The sequence below is a fragment of the Pristis pectinata genome, chromosome 24, assembly GCF_009764475.1.
Source record: "Pristis pectinata isolate sPriPec2 chromosome 24, sPriPec2.1.pri, whole genome shotgun sequence".
Lineage (NCBI taxonomy): Eukaryota > Metazoa > Chordata > Chondrichthyes > Rhinopristiformes > Pristidae > Pristis > Pristis pectinata.
Genome location: NC_067428.1, coordinates 20,285,530 through 20,308,907, shown reverse-complemented (window position 1 = coordinate 20,308,907; position 23,378 = coordinate 20,285,530). Strand labels below are relative to the sequence as shown.

Genomic DNA, 23,378 nt, shown 5'->3' with positions numbered 1-23,378 from the left:
CCAAACAATGCTTACCTACCCTGATTTTGGCTCTAGTTATGCTTTGATTTTAAAATTACCAATCCCATGTTTTCTTACACATTTTTCTTGGTCTTACCAGTCCTTACCTCCATAATCTCCAGCCCTGCAACCTTCCAGCAACTCTATCCCACCAGTAGCAGCTGTGTTTGAGCCATCGAAGTTCTAAATTTTGGAGTCTCTCCCACCAAGAAGGGCTAGGGCAGTAGGCACATGGGGGAAACCACTGCTTTGCAAGTTCCCCTCCAAGTCATACACTTTCCTGACTTTGAAACATATTGCTATTCCTTCATTGTCACTGGGTCTGAAACCTGGAACTCCCTCTCCAACAGCACTGTGGGAGCACCTTCACCAGAAGGATTCAATATAGGTATTGATATTGGTTTATTATTGTCACTTGTATCAAGGTACAGTGAAAAACTTATCTTGCATACTGTTCATACAGATCTATTCATTAAACAGTGTATTGAGGTAGCACAGGGTAAAAACAGTAACAGAATAAAAAGTAAAGTGTCACAGCTACAGGGAAGTGCATTGCAGGTAGACAATAAGGTGCAAGGTCATAACGAGGTAGATTGTGAGGTCAAGAGTCCATCTTGTTGTACTAGGGAACCGTTCAATAGTCTTATCACAGTGGGATAGAAGCTGTCCTTGAGCCTGGTGGTACATGCTTTCAAGAAGGCAGCTCACTATCACCTCCTCAAGGACAATTCAGGATGGTCACTAAGTTCCAGTCTAGCTACTTCCCCCTACATCCTGAAGAATGAATAAATTAGAATTAATTCTCCTCCCTAAACCTCTCTGCCTCTCTCCTCCTTTAAAACTACTTCTTTGGTTGAAATTAAAGCTACGTCTTTGTGGTTCATTATCAGGCTTTGTCGGATGATATTTTGGTGAAGGCACTTGGGATGTTTTACTCCATGACAGGCAAATTGAGGTTGATGTGGATGTATTTGCTGCTGTGGCAGTGAGCTTTTGTCACCTAAAGCGTGAATTTTAGTGCTGGGATCCTGCTGTGTGCAACTTGACTGTGACCTTTTCCTGCACTACAACAGCGATTACACTGCACAACTAATCTACCAATTGTAAAGACATTTGGGACATCCTGCCGGCAAGATAAGATGCAAAGCAAATACAAATTTTTCCATAATATCCACTGTATTTGTTCACTTTGTAATTCTGTTCTCTTGCTGCCACCTGCAGGACTGCAGCTGACAAGTCACCCTTTCAGCCTTGGAACGACGTAACCAGGACCAAGATCTACTCAGTAGCACACAAACCCTTGCCCACTGGCCCCACGGACATTCTTAGATGCTCACAGACTTCACTAGTTGGAGCAAGTGCCTCAAAACTGCATCCCCAAAGCTGGGCAACTAAAGCACAGGTGTCAAGATAGTGGATGATCAAATCTTTGCTTCACTGATAACATGACGAAGGCTGGAGATGTCCATACGACCATAAGACATAGGAGCAGAATTAGGCTATTTGGCCCATTTGAGTCTGCTACACCATTCAATTATGGCTGATTTATTTTACCTTCTCAACCGCATTCTCCTGCCTTCTCTCCGTAACCTTCAACACCCTTGTAAATCAACAATCTATCAACCTCTGCTTTAAATATACCCAATGACTTGGCCTCCACAGCCGCCTCTCCTGTTGGCTGGAATTATTTGTTTACAGGATGTGGCCATCACTGACTGTGCCGACATTCATTGTCCATCCCTACCTGCCTCCTCACTTCATGGCAGTTCTGCGGAACACATTGGTGGACCTAGCAGTACAGAGGCCAGATGGCAGGGGCGTACAGCTGGGGCAATAGTGAGTCAGGTGGAGCTTTTAAACAGCAGTCCAGTTGTTTCATGGTTATCACTAGCGAGACTTGCTTTAATTCCAGACGTAATTAATTAAGTTTAAATTCCCAGTGGGCACAATGGGATTTGAACTCATGTCCCTGGATCAATGGCCCAAAACTTTAATTGTAAGTCCAATGATGTAACCATTGCACTATCATACCCTTGCTTGGAAGAGTAGAATCAAAATTGGTGCAGTCATGCTAAGAGTTATGAGCAATCTTGGACTGAACTTTGTAGACAAGCTAGGATGAAGTCTGACACCCTTTTCTCTGCTGGTGAACAGGCAGGCATTCTCCATGGAAAGACGTTTTCAGAACACACGCAAGTTTAGGCTGAAACCTTTCAGGGTGGCTGCATTGTTGGTAGTCCTGTTCTTGACTGCCCCCCAGTGGATGTTAGACATCCTGAACTATTATTCTAAAGTAGAGCAGGCATCCTAGCTCAATCAATATCACTAAAAAGCTGATTAGTTAGTCATTGTTGCATTGCTGTTTCTGGGATCTTGCTGTGCAAAAATTGGCTGCCATATTCGCTATGTTAGAAGGCAGCACGGTAACGTAGTGGTTAGCGCGCTATTACAGCGCCAGCGATTGGGGTTCGATCCCTGTTGCTGTCTGTAAGGAGTTTGTACGTTCTCTCGTGTCTGTGTGGGTTTCCTCCAGGTGCTCCGGTTTCCTCCCACATTGCAAAGACGTACGGGTAGGTTAATTTGGGTTTAAAATGGGTGGCAGACTCGTTGGGCCGGAAGGGCCTGTTACCACGCTGTAAATAAAATTTTAAAAATTTTTAAAAAGTACTTTGGGACATGCTTATCAGTGCTAGAGAATTGCAAATCTTTCTGTACTTGGTTCACAACGCACTTTAGCATTCAGTTAAGGATATGCACTCCAGGCTATCATTTTATGGGAAGGAGTGTGGTTTGTAAAAGTAGTTTCTTAATCATCCTCTGGGTTTTAGCAGTTAATAAGGACAGTCAGCCTCATAACACTTTTTGTCTTTTTTAATTAACTACATAGCACAGATGCTCTCTGACCTGCTGAGTATTTCTAGCAATTTCTGTTTTTACTTAACACTGTGTCAGCTATGACTCAATAACTGGGTATATACTCCACTGCAAAGACAATATTTTTAACTAACACGAGAAAGGCAATACCGAAGAGTGCTGCGCTGCAAGAGATGGCGTCTTTAGGAAAAGAAACAGGCTTTCACTCTCTCAGGTGGATGTAAAAGATCCTAAATCACTATCTCAGAAAAAGATAGGATAGTTATCTCCCACATGCTGGGTATTATTCATCACTGAAATAAATCAGTAACTCTTTGTGCTGTTGTCATAGTTCTCTTTCTGGGAGCTTGTTATACCCAAATTGGCTGCTGTGCTTTCTAATATTACAATGGTGACAATGCTTCAAGAAATACTTCATTGGCTGTAAAATGCTTCAGGACACTTTGAGACCAAAAAGGGTGCTAGGTAAATGCACATCTTTCTTTCCATTTATTTGAACAGAGATATATAATTATTTTGGCTTTGCATGCATGTGGCCAAATACAAGAAATTTTTTCCATCACACTTCAAGCATATACCATATTTTTGAGGGTTTCTATGAACAAAGCTATGCTGTATCAGAGGAAAAGAAAGTTTATGTTAATGCTTCTCCCTTGTTTGGGCAGAATGGAGAGAACTTTATTTTTCAGAGACCATATGGTCTCCAATTTTGGAATACACAGTCTTGGCATTGATTGCACAAAATTCCAAACATTTCTTCTGTTTGCAGCACTCTCATATGAAAGCGGGATTTGAACCTACAGCCTCTCAAGCCTGCCCTGTTGTTCAATGCCATGGCATATAGTCTACTTTGCCACATTCCAGCCCTATCCCCATATCCCTTGATTCCCTTACATGAGCAAAACTATATTAATCTCATTCTGGGGAAAAGAATTTGGAAGACTTGCAACCCTCCGAATAAATGCATTTCTCCTCATCTCGGTCCTAAACAGCCAACGCTTTGTCCCGTCCCATAACCAGAGGAAGCAGCCTTTGGGATTCGTCCTTTCAATCACCCTCAGAAAAGTATGTGCTTCAATGAGAACATATGTCATTCTTCAAAATACCAATGAATTGTCAAATTTATTTATTCTTTCTTCATGGGATAAGTCAGGACTGTAGTGGTACACTCAACATTTGCCTAGATGAATGCTTCTCTGATTACATATAAGAAGGTCAACACCATTCAAAATCAAAGTCAAAGTCAAGTTTATTGTCATATTCACAAGTAGATGTACACACAGGTGCAATGAAAATCTTATTTTCAGCAGCATCACAGGCACATAGCATTAGAGACACAACATTCACAAGAAAAACATAAATTATACAGAATTATACAAGAGAGAACACAATTAGAACAAAAAAAAAGTCCATTGTAGTGCAAAGTCAACATAGTGTTGCTATACTGAAGTAGTGATTAGGGTTGTGCAGGTTGGTTCAATAACTGAATGGTTGAAGGGAAGTAGCTGTTCTTGAACCTGGTGGTGTGGGAATTCAGGCTTCTGTACCTCCTGCCCATTCAACACAGCCCCTTTGATTGGTACCCCATCTACCACCTTAAACATTCATTTCCTCAACCACTAGTGCACAATGGTTGCAGTGTGTATCCTCTACAGAACATATTGCAGCAAGTTGCCTAGGCTACTCCAACAGCACCTCCTAAATCCATGCCTCTACTACACAGGACAAGGGTAGCAATAACGTGGCAACGTAACTAGTTTACTTGTAAGTTCCCCTCAAAGCTGCATAATATCCTGAATTGGAAATATATTGACATTCTTTCATCATCACTGGGTCTAAATGCTGGAACTTCTTACCCAATAGGAGTTTGTGAGCAACTTCACCAGAAAGACTGCAGCAGTTCAGGAAGATGGGTCACCACTACCTTCTCAAGGGCAATAAGGGGTGGGAAGTAAATGCTTGCCCATATGTCACCCATATCATTCAAATACATAGAACATAGAACACTACAGCACAATACAGGCCCTTCGGCCCACAATGTTGTGCCGACATTTTATCCTGCTCTAAGATCAAGCTAACCCTTCCCTCCCACATAGCCCCCTATTTTTCTGTCATTCATGCGCCTATCTAAGAGCCTCTTAAATGTCCCTAATGTATCTGCCCCCACAACCTCTGCAGGCAGTGCGTTCCACGCACCCACCACTCTCTGTGTAAAAAAACTTACCCCTTATACCTTCCTCCAATCACTTTAAAATTATGTCCCCTCGTGTTAGCCATTTTTGAATCTCTTCATCACAGGAGTAAATCACACCTATCAAGTTGACAACCTAGCAACATTCCCAACCACCTTAGGGAAGCAGTTCTATGTTATGTCATCAGCAAATCTCAGTGAGAAAGACCTTCTAATCTCATTGTAACTCAAATATTCAGGAAGTCCTTCCAAAAAACCATTCACCACTTCTCAAAACACTGATCGTTTTTTTAATTTTAATCTTAACCCCATATCCATAAGCATTCTCACAGGAGACTTCCAGTTACTGACCAGCTATTAAGCCTAGAAAGAGCTTGCATTAATATAACAACACCAGAGTTTCCACATACCTTCAGAACAATTAAGTACTTTCACAGTGCAGTCACTATTGTAGGAAATGAGGCAAATAGTTTATGCACAACAAGCTCCCATGAACACAGTTATAATTGTGACCTGTTTCAATAATATTCATTGAGGGATAATTATTGGCCAGATGAGTGGAGATAAATCACCAGGCTTTCCTCAATCTTTATACCCACCTGAGAAGCCACTGTTTTAAGGTCCACCAGAAAGATGACACCTCTTGCAGTCCAGCACTTCTTTAGCACTGCAGAGGAGACGGTTAGTGATGCCTCCCAGTGGAAACAACAATAAGTCCTTGAAGTAGCAAGAATTTCACCTCTGCTTCCTGCATCTCCCATGACAGACTAAAAATGACTAGTTGCCATGTCAATGATCAAAAGATTTAAACTAGGATAGCATTGTTATAAAGGAAAGAAATCTAGGTCAAGGGTCAATGTGTAGAGGGTGGGACAGGTTTAAGACAGAAAACAGGAAGTAACGGTTAAGTGACATCCCCAAATTGGGTTTTAAAAAGCAATAGACTAAAAGGGTGCCCAATTAACCAGGGATGGGTGTATAGAAAGCAAGACAAATTTTCAGAGAAAGCATGCAAGAACAGTACAGGTTGAATATGGAGAAAGAAAATTAAAAAATGGTCCAATGACTATCCTAAGGGATTAGAAGAACCTTGGATGAGTTTATCCAGAAAGACGTGACAGTTGAACTGTCCCAGGGGATCTAAGAAGAATTAACACCTATTTTTATAAATTGCTGAAAGTGCACTGGTTCAATGCTCTGAAATTCACAAGGGAATTTCACAAGGAATACACGTGTGTGTCTTCAGAGACAAGATAAGCAGGAGCAGCAAAGCATTATGAGCTGGGTCTGCTCAGTAAACTTGCTGAGACATATGATTATGGGAGGGAAGAAAGACAGAAAGATAAATCACTCTTCGAGTTATATCACAGCTTACACAATTCTGGAAGTCCAAACGCATTTCACAACTAAGGAAGCAATTTTGATGTCTAGTCATTGTATTAAAAAAAATGCAGCAGCCAATTTGCACAAAGCAAGCTCCCACAAACAACAAGGCAGTAATGATACTGACTGAAGATTAAGTAGTAACCCAGTAAAACAACCATCCTGCTCTTTTACTGAAACACAGCCAAGGGATCTTTAACATCAGATGAAATCTCAGTTTATCATTTCATTCAAAGAACGGGTCCCAAGGAAAATCTCCAAACTCAGAGGCAGCAGTGCAACCCATTAAGGCAACAGTGTGACCCAGTGCAAGTCAGAACTGACACAAGACTGAACCACCAAATAATCTTACATTATTAAGGAGACCTATCTGAATCCTTAATAAGAATTGAACTTCTCTTAGCATTACACATTACAGTAATTACTACACTTAACAGTACATAATTGGCTGTAAATTATTTTGCATAACCTGAGACCCTTTAAAGTACTATATGATTGCAAGGTGTTCATTTATTAATTTCCTGTCAGAGACTGCAGGGCTACACACAGTAGAGTAATGTACCAGTTCAGTTACCAGTCCACTATCCAGTAATGGAGAGATATGACATTGAATCTTGCCATGTCAGCGAGAGAATTTACTTGAACTAATCAAGTAATTACTTCTGAAAGCAAAAGTAAAAGCAATCTGGCTGTATGTGGGTTAAAAGGATGAAACCAAGTTTTCTGACATATGATGTTTAATGTTTGAGGTGAACAATTAGAAGTAAAATAACACCAACCAGTCAATCTGACTAAAATTGTGTAAATGTGACCAGTTCCCCTGACCTTTTGGCTTTGCTTCCATGACTTATTTAATTTCTAAATAAACTTGAATGGTAGCTTAGTCTGAATAAAATGACCTTATTGCGTGACAGGGCCAATCATGCACCTATATCAGGTGTAGCAGTCATTCCATACAGTGATCCAGGTTCGTAGCTGTGTTTGGACATCATTAGTCTTTGTGTGGCTGAGAATAATGATGCCAGTTTTGGAGCTTTGCAGTTTATATGAGAAACAGAGCTTGAGGGAAAACATGCAAATATCATAAGGCTTTAGTGTAGTGTCACATTTTCTGGGATGGCATGTCTTCCCATGATCTACTGCTGTGAAAACCTGGGTTGGCTCCAGTGTGGGTAAGAATCTAGGGCCCTTTAAATCAATGTTATACAAGAACAGGAACAGGATTGGGTCAAATGGCCCCTCAAGCCTGTTCTAACATTCAGTGAGATATCCAACTCAGGCCTCACCCTCTATACCCCTGACTCCTTTGTCATTCAAATGTCTGGCAATCTCCATTTTGAATATTCATCTCTCTGGGATTACAAAGATTCACAATCTTCTGAGGGAAGAAATTCCTATTTATCTCTGTCCTAACTGGGTGAACCCTTATTTTGTTTCTAAATCTTAAGGTTCTACATATCTCTACAAGGAGCTTCTTCTCAACATCCACCCTGTCAATCCTCTCAGAACGTTATATAGATCAATATCACCTCTGATTCTCCTATACCTCAAAGAGTATAGGCCCAACTACTCAAGTTGCATCAAACTTCCCTATTTTTATACGCCATACCCAGTGCAATAATGGCCAATATTCCACTAACTTTCCTGATTAATTGTGGTATCTGTGTGCTTTTTTTTGTGTTTCATGCATAGGGTCACAGATCCCTTTTAACCACTACAATCCATTGAAATAATAATTTTCTTACATTGTGCGATCATCGCCATAATGTTGATTAGATTGGGAACGAATGCATTAGAATGAAATTTCCAATGACACCCTCCTCTGAATGGATTGTTTACTAAGGGTTAATCTCACCTGGTAGAGCACGTAATGGGCAATCATACATGATCAGCTCACAACCCTTTTTCTATTAAATCTATGCAATAGAAGTCACATAAATCAATGAGCATATTACATTTTCACAGGGAGGACACTCTTGATACGACTTCTATCCTCCAAGAAAACCTCTTCCACGATTTAACATGGAATAAAGTCTCAGTTTCAGGAGCCTGACACCCGGCATTTGGATGATATGGCCCACCGATTGCACTTACTGGAAATGCAATGCTGGGAAGAGGATGCTGATGTTTTTTTCCCATGTCCTGCCAATGGAATGGGGGATTTTGCACACAGAATTGCTGTTATCTCCCCAGGGCTTTGAGGTACACACTGTGGGTAATCCATATCTCCAAAGCATACATAGGGGGAGAGATCACTGATGCCCAGCTAAGTGCTGAATTTGAACACTCCTTTCCTCAGATGGCCACTGGAAGAGGTGATGAATTACATCATTGATATCTGCATCTGCTGAGGGATGGTTCACAACATTTGGAAAATGGTCCACATTTTCTTGGGTCTAGTCATGGCCCTTAGTTGGAGGGCAGTGTTGTGAGTGGTGGAGACTGGTTGGTAGAGGTCCTTTCTCTTACAGATGTTCAGTCTAAGGCCCATTCTCTCATGGGTTCCACTGAATGAGCCTACAGTAACTTGGAGATCAGCCTCCAAGTCTGCGCAAACTCCAGTAGTGTCTGTGGCTCCAAAAAAATGCCCAAGAAGAAAAAGATAATAGTCAATCAAACGTGATCAGCTTATAACTTCTTTTCCATTAAACTTATGCAAAGGGAAATTTTATCCTTTTATGTTGAAGATTAAAAGTTGTGCATCAACAATAAATAAATTGTGAATCAACAGAAACTATTAGAAATATTAATGGATACATTTAATATAATTTAATGATGCTGTAATGAAATATAAAATTCTTATACCTTCTCAACCATGTTTTTAATTATTTGTAGCTAGTTGGCTGGAAATGGACATTTTGAGTGATCTGGCTAAATTATATTTAAATTAATTAATAAATGATCCCCTACCTTTAATGTAATCAAATTAAATAGTAAATATATCTTCATATGACATCTTAGCATATTACTAAGTAAGGCTAAGCACTTGAGCAACCTTCCATAGAATTAAACAAATTAATTTATTAACTATAGAATTAAATGAAGTAAAATGTAACCACAAATAGTTCAGAACACTCTTGGCTACATTAATTTAAAACAGTTCTTTTGCATTCATTATTTATGTAATGTTGTCTGTTTTTATCTATATTATTTAATTTAGGCTGGTGCTTTTGGTTGGTTTGACAGCGACCTTTGGTTTTTGCTTAGAATACTTACATTCCCTGATCAATTCCCCAATGTGTAGCAACATATGCATTTCCATTCAGTAAAACTGCTGAAAGCCAAACTCATCCTGATGCACTGGATCCCAAACCTCGACTTCTACCAACCTACTGAACAATAACTCCAGCTGACTGGTCTCTGATTCCTACTGATTACTTGAATCTGATGCCACAATTTCCGCTGGTCACTTGGAACCAAGAGCATGAAGGAAAAGGCAAAAAGCTGTAGATGCTGGAATTCTGAAATGAAAACAGACAATATGTGGAAATACTCAGCAGGTCAGGAAGCATCTATGGAAAGAGAAAAAGAGTGAATGTTTCAGGTCAATGAAAGATGATTGACTTGAAGTGTTGACTGTTTCTCTCTCCACAGATGCTGTTTGGCCTGCTGAGTATTTCCAGCATTTCCTGTTCTTATTTCATTTGGAACCAAGATTATGATACTGTAGTATGAAAGGCCAGGGGTCAGATGGCAGTGACAACACTACTGACCCCCATGGTCGGATGATAGCATTGCCTATCGGGTCGGAAGCTACACCACTGTCAATCAAGGGTCCGGCTCCACCCCACCCATCAAGAGCATGCCTAAGGATTGGCTTGTAACTCACCTTTGTTCTTGACCCTGAATCATTGGCTTGTTTGAATTACCTGAACGGGCTCCCCCCAGCTACAGCCCTATAAAAGATGGTACCTGTGGGCAGTTCACTCTCTTTCCGATTGCTGCTGGGGTCGAGACCACAGGTGAGAGGGTGCACTTCCACAGGGGTCTAGGAGCGTCCTAAGTAGATTCCCAGTAGCGTAGAGCTGTTGTTTGTCCAGATTCAGGGGGCTCCCTGATCATTTGTACTAGCTCATTGTGTGTGCACTTCACCCCTGTTGTGACTCCCCCCACGTTTCACGATCACCCGTGTGCGAGTGTGCATTTGTTCCTTCTCATTCTGTTCCCATGTCTGTCTTTGTAAATAAAATTCTCCTTTTTGAAGTACAAAGACTGCGTGTCCAGATACCTTCATATTTAAGATCCAAAAGAACCATTCTCATAACAGATACCCACTCATAATCAATAAACTGGCTCTTGCTGGTCAACCATAACTCAAACTCTTACTCCTGCTGGTTACTTCAAACTAATGTCCTCACTCCTGGTGGTGACCCAAAACCAATACATTGATTTCCACTGGTTCTTGCTCGTCATTTGAAACCAAGGTCCTGATTTCTGTTAGTCAAGCCTAGCTCAAAGCCTGACTCAATTGGTGACATAGACCTGTAGTCCAACCTCTAGCCGGTCACTTGGATTTGATGCACTAACTGCTGCTGATGTTCTGAGCTAAAATCTGCTACTTCACCTGAACATCCATGCCAAAAACCTTTGATCTTGCTGTTTAAAAGAAGGCTTTCTCTCAATGACCTCAGTTATGACAGAGATGAATTCTATCAGTTGCTGAGCCGATAGATATGTTCTTTCAAAAAGCCAGAACCTGGGAAATTTGGTTAACAATGTAGATTATTTATCCTAAACAACACTTCCAGGTGCATGTAAACTTATTCAGTTAAATTATGGTTAACAGCTTAACTAAGTGTGGACAATGGGTTGACAGAGAATCGAAGTTTTGATCATAGGATGAGGAATGATCATTGGGATTCCACTCCAGACTGGAGGTCTTGCAAGTTCTTCTCAAACAAAATTACTTCAATATGGGGAAGTTAACAACATTGTCTTCTATCCCTATATAACATGCTGTGTGAAACCATTAATCTGGAGTACAACTGGAGTAGCCATGTAAGTGTTGGGGCTACTATAGCAGATACAAGCTTGGGGTACTATGGTGAGTGGCTTACCTGTGTGTTCTAAAATACCGTCTCCACCACCTGGAAAGCATAAATCAGATGTACATTAATACACAAACAGAAATTCTGGCAACACTCATCAGGTCGAGCAGCATCTGTAGAAAAAGAAACAGAGTTTATTTTTCAGGTCAAAGACAAAAAGAGTCTCAGACCTGAAACTTTACCTCTGTTTCTCTTTCCGCGGATGCTACCTAACCTGCTGAGAATTACCAGTATTTGCTGGTTTTATTTCAGATTCCAGCATCTGTAGATTTTTTATAGTCATGCACGTTCAAATACTTCCCATTTGCCCAGATAAGTACAGAAGAACTTAGATAATCTGGCACACTCAGGGCTTTGGTAGTGCCAGGTTAGCTGGCCTGTTGGATCGTATCATTATTAATATCCAACACATTTTGAATTCAGGTTTTTTAAATAATGTTTCATAGTACAGATTCTCTTCCAGTTATGAGCACCCAACTTATGGACATCCTGTGCTTTTGACGAGCATTTGGGAGACAGGCGGGATGGGCACATCAAATGTTTTTGGCATAGATGTTCAGGTGAAGTTGGAGATTGTGGTTCAGGACATCATCTGTCAGATGCCGAACCAGGACTTCCAAATGGTGGGAAAGTGGATTGTCGGAGTTCTACTGTACAGAACTTACAACACTCAGTGAGCTTGAAACTGTCTAGAACAAAGTGCTGTATATCAAGGATTCATCCCACTCGCATAAACATGCTCTTCTCTCTCAGTGGATGTCAGGGAGGTCCTGTCTAAAAACGCATTTCACATATCTCACCATGGTTTCTTTGGCAACCTCCGCCAAAATCTGCAACCTCCAACGTTCAGTTAAAATAGAACATCATTACCTACAACTTTCACCCCAATTCATCCTCCACTTGCATCCTGTCAATTCACCTCTTCTGCTTTCTATTCATCACACACCTTCCCTTTCAGTCTCGCCAGCTTCACGCCTTTCCCTTTATCTTAAAATCTGTTTTATCTCTAATTTTCCCAGGTTTGGTGAAACATCAGCCTAAAATAATATTCTTTTTGATCTCTCCATAAATGCTGCCTGACCTGCTGCAACTTCCAAAACTTTCAGTTTTTATTTCAAATTTATTTTGCCTTGGTTTAGAAGCTTTGGATGCATATTGTTGCTGGACCTAAATCCTGGAAGTTCCCTGCCTAGCAGCACTGAGGGAGTATGTTGAGCACAGTGAAGAGCAGTGGTTGAGGAAATTGGCTTCATCTTAAGGATATATAGGGATGGGCAATAAAAACCAGTAACACATTCCAAAAGATAAATACAAAATTAATTTGTATTTTGCTAATACAAATGCTAATCCTCTTAACAGTCAGATTGCTCTAACAACAGAAATAGGTTAACATAAAAAGCAGATGTCACAGTTTCAAAATGCACAACTGAAAACTTAAAACATTTGGAGCATTTTCAATGAGGTTATTGTGTGGTGATGTTTTTATGAAATTTGTCTTGCATATTTGGTAAAAGTAAAAGACAAGTCTGACAACCAGAGCCATATTTTTTGAATAATTGCTTGGCATTTGAAAGTTGAGCATAAAAACCTAGGCTAACACTCCAATGCAAAACCAAAGGACGGTTGTACTGTTGGAGATGGAGTGTTTCCCAAGAGATGGTAAACAATTGCTTTACCAGCTCTTTCAGATGAACATCAAAGACTCCACAGCATATTTATGAAGAGCAAGAGACTTAACCCTGGGGTCAATACTTATCCTTCACCTCTGTCATCTGTGTGAAAGGAACCTTCGAGCGCAGATTGGTCTCATCAGCCACCTCCATCCACATGGCAACACTGTAGACTAGATATCAAGCTTTACATGAGAATAAGTGATGAACAACAACACTGATCCTTCAGCCCCAACATTTTGAGAACACATTATCTGGTCATTCTCACGTTGCTACTTGTGGGAACTTGCTCTGTGCCAATTGGGTGTTGCATCTCCTGCAGCAATGACTTCAGTCTATTGGCTTTAAAACACATTGGTAACCCCAAAATTTTATTACTTTCAGCAATATGACTTTCCCAGTTGTACCTGTTAATGAATTTGTTGTTTTTTATTAATAAATAACAACAAAATAAAATATTTCAAGATTTTCAACACCTTAACATGCTCTGCTCTAAAATGAACAAACCCAGCTTCCCCGATGGGAACCACATCACCATACCCAGGAACACATCTTGGTACCTCAGTAGGGAATGAAAACTACAATTCCCAGCGTGCCGTACGCTTCCGCGCATGCCCACTCGCCCTATTCCAGTTTTCCGTCTGCGTGAGGCCCTGGGGTTCTGGGTGGTTTTTTTTTGCGCGAGCTAAAATGAATGCGTGAGGCGGCGTCAGAAACTGCAGGTAAAAAGATTGCAATTCTCTCTCTTCCATTTCACGCTTTCTCATCTCTGCACCGTCTTTAATGCACGAATGTCGCCCCATTTACCAAAGGAAAAACTGCATTCTCATGTTATGTTTATTTTAAAGAAACATTCTTTGGTGTGGGTTGGGGCTTCAAAATGTCTGGCCCTTTGTGGCTGCTGCCTTCATGTCAGTTTTTTCTCTATGCTCCTTCCTCCCCAGCCGAATTAGCAGAGAGAGAGAGGGGGGAAATCCGAAGAATGCAAATGGAACTGAAACCCAAGGCCTGGAGATGCTTGGGGCAACATTGTTGCTGCTGGTGTATCAGTTTCTGGTGTGTGTGTGTGTGTTGTGAGGGGGAAAGGGATACACTGTGTCGAGCTGGGAACTCTGTCCTTTACCTCAGTGCCCGGAGTCTGGGCTGCTGGTTGGTGCCAGCGTGTATTTGCGGACGAATCTGGTGCAGTGCCCTCTTCTCTTTCCCCTCCCCCACGTGATTTTAATGCGTCTGGCCCTCTGGCTTAGCTGCTGCTTATTTATATTTGTGTGTGTCTCCCCCCCGCCCCACTAAGACTATTGTTTGAGCAATTGCGTCGTGTAATGGAAGTCGGCAGCCCACGTCTCTCTGCCAGTCCTCCTGACTCATGTTTTTTTTGCTTCTGCGCTGCTCTTCCTCTGCCTGTCTGCTGTTGCTTGTCTGACGACGGAACGTTGTTTGTCCTCCTCTCTGATTGTCGGTGGAAGGGGAGGAGGGATATAAGTTGATCTTCTTATTGATCGGATGAGTTATTCGCTTGCTATGGTCTGCATAGTTAAATTGGGATCTCGCCTGCTTGGCTTTTGGAGGAGAGACATCATTTCTCAAGACAAAAGACATGGCCAAGAAAGAATACTTTGCGCTGTTGTACGTTTCTGTGCAAACGGTGCTTGCATTTAATTTTTACATGCAGATTGCAATTTGTGAAGTGCGCCAGTCGCAGCGTTTACTCAGCAACGACAATCGGGTTTCACGGGGGGTGGGGGTAGGAAAAAGTAACCTCTGGTGGAATCCTTGGTTCCAGTTCACCATGGTGACGGTGACGCTGAGCAGACGCATTTCAAATGGGTTGTTAGCATCAGTTTCTCACGTTTCAAACCCGCGCTGCTCCTGACCACTTTCTCCACTCAACCACCCCCCACTCCCCCGATTTGGCATTGGTTAATGGGGCTGGCTTAACAGGCAGGAAGTCACATTATTAATATTGTGCATAATGCTAATACTTACATAGAAACATACAAAACCTACAGCATAATACAGGCCCTTCGGCCCACAAAGCTGTGCTGAAAATGTCCCTACCATAAAAATTACTAGGCTTACCCATAGCCCTCTATTTTTCTAAACTCCATGTACCTGTCCAAAAATCCCTTAAAAGACCCTATCGTATCTGCCCCCACCACCATTGCCGGCAGCCCACTCCACACCAATTTTTGTTATGTATGTGATGCAGCATTGAATATTAATCCATTACAAATAAACATGTAGTGTCCTTGATGTCCCTTTTGGGATTTCTAAACCACACTACAATCACTATTTTTGCAGTGAAATTTGTCATGTGGGAAACATAGCCAATTTGTACCAGGATCTTGCAAACAACAATGCAGTCATTACCAAATAATCTATTTTGGCAGTGTTAAGTGAGGAGTGAATAATGGGCAGGATATTAGAGAGAACTCTGTTGCTTTTTTTTATGTAATAGTCCCATAGGACCTCTGCCTGCTGAGTCTTGGTTTGGAGGAGAACACTCCTGGAGATGTGGCGTGCCCTTGGTTTTTGTGTTGGAACTGGGCAGTGAGCGGGATTGCCATGCATAGAGCTGGTAAGAACTCGGGGATGAGTGGCCTTTTTCTGAGATAACAACAAAGTATCGGCCCAAAGATTTTTTAGTTCCACTTTCGGAACTGGAACTAAATGTTTAAGAATGTGATGTTGCATTAGAAATTAATCCATCAGGGATGGAGTATCTGTCTGCTGTGTATTCCTGATAATCTGATGTCCATCTTGTGCTCAAAACAGTATTTTCATTGAACAGTTTAACCAATGGAGCAAAGGGGTACTATTGAATCATTAGATAATTCAGAAAAGGAACTAAGAGTTGAGGGAATTAAATGTAGCATAACAGTCATTCATCAAGCTAAGTCATCATTATTTAAAAAGGATTTACAAGGAAGAGTATTTCCAAATTAATATCAGTATGGAATTGGTGAGTGAACTGTGTTCTAGTACCAAATGAAGTTGGAGCATACCTCTTGTGGTCAGTTTTTTCTGGGGATGGGTAAATTGATATTATTGCCAGTTTCCAGTCTTTTTCAGTTGAAGTTTATGGCAATTATTTCAGTCCACATAGGATCCTTAACCAGCATAACTAAACTAAAACATCGTTATCTGGTCACTTATCTTACTGCTACAGACCTCTGTGATATCTGCACTCTTCCATTTCGGGCTTTTTCATCATCCCCAAATGTTAACTTTGGGAGCTGTGCCTCAACTGCCAAGCTCAGAGCCTGGAGTTCACTCCCTAATACCTTTCCCCTTCCTTCTTTAAGATAATCGTTGTAACCTACCCCTTTGAAGGTTTCACTCACTTGTTCTGATGTCCCTAATGTGGTGACTTTCATCTGATGATCACTGTTACGAAGAGCTCTGGTTTAACTTATTATGTTGAAGACACCATTTAAATGGCAGCTGTTGTTGCTGGATCTCTGTCAACAAATAGACCATGATCTTTTGTATCATTATTATATTGGACTTCAAACAATGCACTTCACCAGTACTTTCAATTGTCTTGAGGCTGTATAAGCTGCTTGATAACTTGAAGTTGATTATTTTCCTTTTCTACTCCTTTGTCAAACTGGCTCTTGTTTCTGAACTTGCTGTATTCCTCTTGTCTCTTTATCATTTCAATGCATGCTGATTGGTGGTGGGATTTAGTTCCACTCATTTTTCAGTGAGTGTGGGAGATGGCCAACAGCAGGCATTGCATGTATCCCCAGCAGCAAGCAAGAATTGCACCACCCTCCCATGTTCCCTTCACTATCCCCATACATAAGTGCTGAGGTTACTATTCAGACTGAATTGCTGCCTTGTTTGATGTCACATGGATGGGCCAATAAAGGTCAACTTTGCAAATATAGCGCCTTCAGTGCAATAAAGTATTCAAGATTGTTTCACGGGAGTGTGATCAGACTGAATTTGACAACAAATTGCATGAGATATTGGGAGAGGAGAGGAGTTGGGGCTGCTGCCTCATAGCTCCAGGACCCCAGTTCAATCCTGACCTTGGCTACCATTTGTGTGGAGTTTGCACATTCTCCCTGTGAGTGCCCTGGTTTCCTCCGGGTGTTCCAGTTTCCTCCATCTTAAAGACATGCTGGTGGGTAATGTGGGCGCTGTATATTTCGCCTTGGCATAGGTAAGTGTCAAAAGAATCAAAAGAGGAAGTTGATGGGCATGTGAGAGAGAATACAGCGGAACAGGAAGGGAGCTAATGGGACTGATGCAATTGCCTTGCTGGGAGCTGGCATGAACTTGATGAGCTGAATGGCCTCTTACGGTTTTAATAAGAAATGGGTTTTAAGGACTGTCTTGGAGGTGGGGAAGGAGGTTTAGTGAAGGAATTTCGGACCTTTGGGTCTTGGCATCCGAAGTCCAGTAATGAAAGACGGAGGATCAGCACGAAAGCATATCTCTAGAGCGGAGGTCTTAGAAAGTTTTGGGACATGAGGAGGTGACAGAAATGTTGATGAATGGTGCTGTGGAGTGATTTGAAAATAAGGATCATGTTTTAAGATGAGATTTTGCTGCACTAAGAACCAAGGCAAGTTACTGACAGGCGAGCTGATGGGTGAGTAGGTTGTAGTAGAGTGAGACAGGGCAGCAGCAGTTGTGGTTTTTTCCAGTTTTAAATAGTTCAGTACTACAAGTCAGTGCTTTTTCCAGTTAAACTGTTAGGAAAGTTCAGGTGGCTATTTTTTTTTAAACCCTGAAATGGGGAGCATGTACAGAGCCTAAGACAGCTCCAGCTCATCCAGTATTTAAATATTTGTGGTCTCCATCTGTAGTTCCAGCAGGATTGTGGTGGCCTTTCATAATCTGCTTTGAGGTTACTCTCTGTAGTCAGAAGGGACATAGATATTTTAAACTTACTATTTATTGTGTGCAAAATAGGGAATCAATATTGAACTTAATCATCTCCAATTTCCCCAATCAACAGATGACAATGGCATTCTATATGTAAATCTGAAATGCTTGTACTGGTTAGCATAATTATGTGGAATGTATAGATCAGGATTATCACCTGAATAATTATTTAGGAGGTATGCTGAATATGGTAAAATTGTAACTAAATTTACTGGGAGAACAGAATATGTTGGTCTCAGCCTGTACAGGTTAATGTCCTTGGAGACACAAGGGACTGCAGATGCTGGAATCTGGAGCAATAAACAATCTGCTGGAAGAATTCAGCGGGTCAAGCAGTATCTGTGGGAGGAAAGGAGTTGTTGATGTTTCGAGTCGAAACCCTGCATTAGGGTTGAGAGTTCAGTGTCCTAATTGCACACTTTGCTGCAGTTGCACTCTGCCAAGCGTGAGATCCGAATGAAATTTGAATGGACAATATCCATGATTTTGATAAGAGGTCAAGTGTAACTTAAAGTTTGCTCATGATTCAAAGCTAGGTAGTATTGTGGACTGTGAGGGGGATGCAGAGAGGCTTTAAGGGACGCAAGCAGGTTAAGTGAATGGGCGGATTGGCAGTCAGTTGGATGGGCTGGAGTGTGTCTACTATTAATGCGAGAAGTATCAGGAACAAGGGTGATGAACTTAGAGCATGGGTAAGTACATGAAACTATGATGCTGCTGTCATTACAGAGACTTGGCTGTCTCAAGGGCAGGAATGGCTGCTGGACATTCCGGGGTTTAGATGTTTCGAAAGGGACAGGGACGGAGGTAAAAGAGGTGGGGGAGTGGCTTTGCTGATCAGGGACAGTGTCACAGCTGTAGAAAGGGAGGATGTCCTGGAGGGATTGTCTACTGAGTCAGTGTTGGCGGAAGTCAGAAACAGGAAGGGAGTGATCACTCTATTGGGAGTTTTCTACAGACCAGAGACACTGAGGAGCAGATTGGGAGGCAGATTTTGGAGAAGTGAAAAAGTAACAGGGTTGTTGTCATGGATGATTTCAACTTCCTTAGTATTGATTGGCACCTCCTTAGAGTAAAGGGGATAGATGGGGCAGAGTTTGTCAGGTGTGTCCAGGAAGGATTCCTGACACAGTACGTGGACAGGTTGACTAGAAGAGAGGCCATGCTGGACCTGGTACTAGGCAATGAGCCTGGTCAGGTTTTAGATCTCTCGGTGGAGAGCATTTTGGAGACAGTGACCATAACTCCTTGATGTTTACAACAGCCTTGGAGAGGGATAGGAGCAGACGATATGGGAAAGTATTTAGTTGGGGGAGGACAAATTATGATGCTATTAGGCAAGAACTTGGTTGCATAAATTGGGAACAGATGTTCTTGGGAAGTGCACAACGGAAATGTGGAGGTTGTTTAGGGAGTACTTGCATGGTGTTCTGGATAGGTTTGTCCCATTGAGGCAGGGGAAGGATGGTAGAGTGAAGGAACTGTGGTTGACAAGAGACGTAGAACACCTTGTCAAGAGGAAGAAAGAAGCTGACCTGAGGTTTAGAAAGCAAGGATCAGGACAGGGCCCTGGAGAGTTACAAGGTAGCCAGGAGGGAGCTTAACAATGGATTTAGGAGAGCTAGAAGGGGGCACAAGAAGGCCTTGGCGAGTAGGATTAAGGAAAACTGCAAAGCATTCTACATGTATGTGAAGAATAGGAGGATGACTAGAGTGAGGGTAGGACTGATCAGGGATAAAAGAGGAAACATGAGCCTGGAATCGGAAGAGGTAGGGGAGGTCCTTAATGAATACTTTGTTTCAGTATTCACCAGTGAGAGAGACCTTGACGTTTGTGAGGATGGCGTACAACAGGCTGATATGCTAGGGCATGTCGACGTGAGGAAGAGGATGTGCTGGAACTTTTGAAAAACATTAGGATAGATAAGTCAGTGGGGCTGGACAGAATATATCCAAGGTTATTATGGGAAGCGAGGGAAGAGATTGCTGTGCCTTTGGTGATGATCTTTGCGTTCTCACTGGCCAGAGGAGTAGTACCAGATGATTGGAGGGTGGCAAATGTTGTTCCTTTGTTCGAAAAAGGGAGTAGGGACAACCCTGGGAATTACATGTCAGTGAGTCTTACTTCAGTGGTGGGAAAATTACTGGAGAAGATTCTTAGGGACAGAATTGATGGGCATTTGGAGAAGCATAGGCTGATTAGGGACAGTCAGCATGGCTTTGTGAGGGGCAGGTCATGCCTTATGAGCCTGATTGAATTCTTTGAGGATGTGACAAAGCACATTGATGAAGGTCGAGCATTGGCTGTGGTGTACATGGACTTCATTAAGCTGTTTGATAAGGGTCCTCATGGAAGGCTTATTCAGAAAGTCAGGAGGCATGGATCCAGGGAAACTTGGCTGTTTGGATTCAGAATTTGCTCACCCATAGAAGACAGGGTAGTTGTAGACGGAGCGTAATCTGACTGGAGGTCAGTGACCAGTGGTGTTCCACAGGGATCTGTTCTGGGACCCCTGCTCTTTGTGGTTTTTATAACTGACTTGGATGAGGATGTGGAAGGGTGGGTTAGTTAATCTGCTGATGACACAAAGGTTGATGATGTTGTGGATAGTGTAGAAGGTTGCTGTAGATTACAGCAGGACATCGATAGGATGCAGACCTGGGCTGAAAAGTGGCAAATGGAGTTCAACCTGGAAAAGTGTGAAGTGATACACTTTGGAAGGTCGAATTTGAAGGCAGAATACAAGGTTAATGGCAGGGCTCTTTGCAGTGTGGAGGAACAGAGGAATTTTGGGGTCCACATCCATCTATCCCTCAAGGTTGCCGCGCAGGTTGATAGGGTTGTTAAGAAGGTGTATGGTGTGATGGCCTTCATTAGTCGGGGTATTGTGTTCAAGAGCTGCGAAGTAATGTTGCAGCTCTATAAAACTGGTTAGACCACACTTGGAATATTGTGTTCAGTTCTGGTCGCCTCATTATAGGAAGGATGTGGAAGCTTTAGAGATGGTGCAGAGGAGATTTACCAGGATGCTGCCTGGATTAGAGAGCATGTCTTATGAGGATTGGTTGAGTGAGCTAGGGCTTTTCTCTTTGCAGCGAAGGAGGATGAGAGGTGACTTGATAGAGGATGATGATAAGATGATAAGAGGCATAGATCGAGTGGACAGTCAGAGAATTTTTCCCAGGGCGAAAGTGGCTAACATGAGGGGCCATAATTTTAAGGTGATTGGAGGAAGGTATGGGGGGATGTCAGACGTAAGTTTTTAAACACAGAGAGTGGTGGGCGTATGGAACACACTGCTGGCAGAGGTTGTGGGGGCAGATACATTAGGAACATATAAGAGACTCTTAGATAGACACATGAATGAGAAAAAAATAGAGGGCTATGTGGGAGGGAAGAGTTGGATAGATCTTAGAGCAGGATAAAATGTCAGCACAACATTGTGGGCCGAAGGGCCTGTACTGTGCTGTAATGTGGAATATAATGTGGAAAAATATGAGGTCACCCACTATGGGAGAAAAAGTAGAAATATGGAGTATTTTTTGAAACGTAATGGTGTTTGGAGGTGCCACAATATCGTTGTACATGAATCGCTGATAGTTAATATGCAGGTACAGAAAACAGGAAGGCAAACAGTATGGTGGCCTTTTTGTTGTTGCATGAGGATTGGAAGATGAGTAGGAATGTCTTGTGTAGGGCCATGTTCTGTGTATAGATCTGGTCTCCCTACTGAAGAATAGACTTGTGGTAGAGGGCATGTAGCAAAGGTTCACCAGATTGATTATTAGCTTGGGATGTTCGACATTTGAGGAAATAGTGGGCCTATACTCTCTTGAGTTCAGAATTATGAGAGAGAATCTCATTGAAGTGTCCAAATTCTTACAGGGCTTGACAAGGTGGAGGCAGGGATGATGTTTCCCTTGGATGAGATATCTGGAACTAGAGGTCACAATCTCAATAACAGGGTTGGCCATTCAGGTCAGAGATGAGAAGTAAGTTCTTCACTAGAGGATAGTGAATCTTTGGAATTCTGTCAGGCTTGGGATCTGGGTATATTCAAGACCGATTAATTAAATTTTTATGTATTAAGAGAATTGCAGGCTTTGGGATTGGTGCAGGAAAGTGGTGCTGAAGTAAATCTGTCCTGATGCTGAATGATGGAGCAGGTATGAAGGCCCGGAAAGGTTACTGATAATTCTTGAGATCCAGTGTTTTGTCCTTCAGCCAATGAAAACAAGCTGGTTCAGCAATTTGGCTCACGCTTTCATAGGAGAGTTTAGAACTGGACCAGAAAAAGGAGGTTCAAATGTCAAGTACCAAGTTTTTTAAAAAAAATGACATTAGCAGACTTTTGGTTGCCTATTGCACCAAACAGGAAGGATATTGCTGAGGCCCTTCTGGAGGTTTTTGACCCAGTCCATCAGATCACAAACATAAATTAACCACCTACTTTCAAGTAATTTAAATCTGAATGCCTTTTTCAGCTGAAAATAAAGGAGAGACTGGCGTTAAGATACATGCTCCTTTCATGATATCGCAAAGCACTTAATAACCAAAGAAGGGCTTATTGTAGAAAACCTGGCCACCAATCTGCACAAAGCATCTCTGATTTTGATGACGACCATATCGTGTGTTTCAGTAGCATAGGTTGTGCGATAATGAGCTTGTATTCAAAGTCGTATGATGAGTGAGACTTTTTATGACCCAACCTCCCCCAAGGGCAACAGGACCCCACAGTCTCGTCCAAAAGACAACACCTTCGACAGTGCAGCATTCTCTCGGTACTGTGGTGGATTCATTGAATCGTAGAATTGCTACTGCGTGGAAGGAGGCCATTCAGGGCACTGAGTCCAAGCAGAGCTGTCTATTCAAATCCATTCTTTAAGCTTTCCTCATGGCCTTGCAAAATATTTCCCTCAAGGGCCTGTCTAATTCCCTTTTAAAATACCTGATAATTTTCTTTCCATCTGCCCTGCAGGCAGAGATTTCCCAATACTAACCACTTTTTTTAATCCTTACACCCATGCCATCCTTGGATATTTTTGCCCCAAAAGTTCAGTGAAGGAAGGACAAAAAGGTTGATAAAGAGGAAGCAGGTGAAGTGTGAGAATAAGTTCGCAGGCAATGTTAAAAGAAAAACTGACTGTAAAGCTTCAGTAAAGTATGTGAAAAGAAAAAGGTTGGTTAAGAAAAATGTAGGTTCACCTACAGTCAGAAATGGGAAATTAAAATTGGGAACAAAGAAATGGCAGAAGAATTAAATGTGTACTTTGGTTCTGTGTTCACATAGGAGGACAAAAATAACCTCCCAG

General features: G+C 41.9%; 1 protein-coding gene across 3 annotated transcripts in view; it reads left to right on the top strand.

Annotated features, from left to right (window-relative positions):
* The first annotated feature begins 13,844 nt into the window (after positions 1-13,844).
* Positions 13,845-23,378, top strand: part of LOC127582576 (spindlin-1-like) — a 71,182-nt gene continuing 61,648 nt past the window's right edge. Inside the window, exon 1 of one of the 3 annotated variants that reach the window (XM_052037947.1) lies at positions 13,845-13,888. The gene's annotated coding sequence lies outside the window, so the exon portion shown is untranslated. Of the gene's footprint in view, positions 13,889-14,199; positions 14,223-15,720; positions 15,745-23,378 lie in introns of those variants that run through there. The other 2 variants (XM_052037949.1, XM_052037948.1) reach the window with 2 other exon arrangements.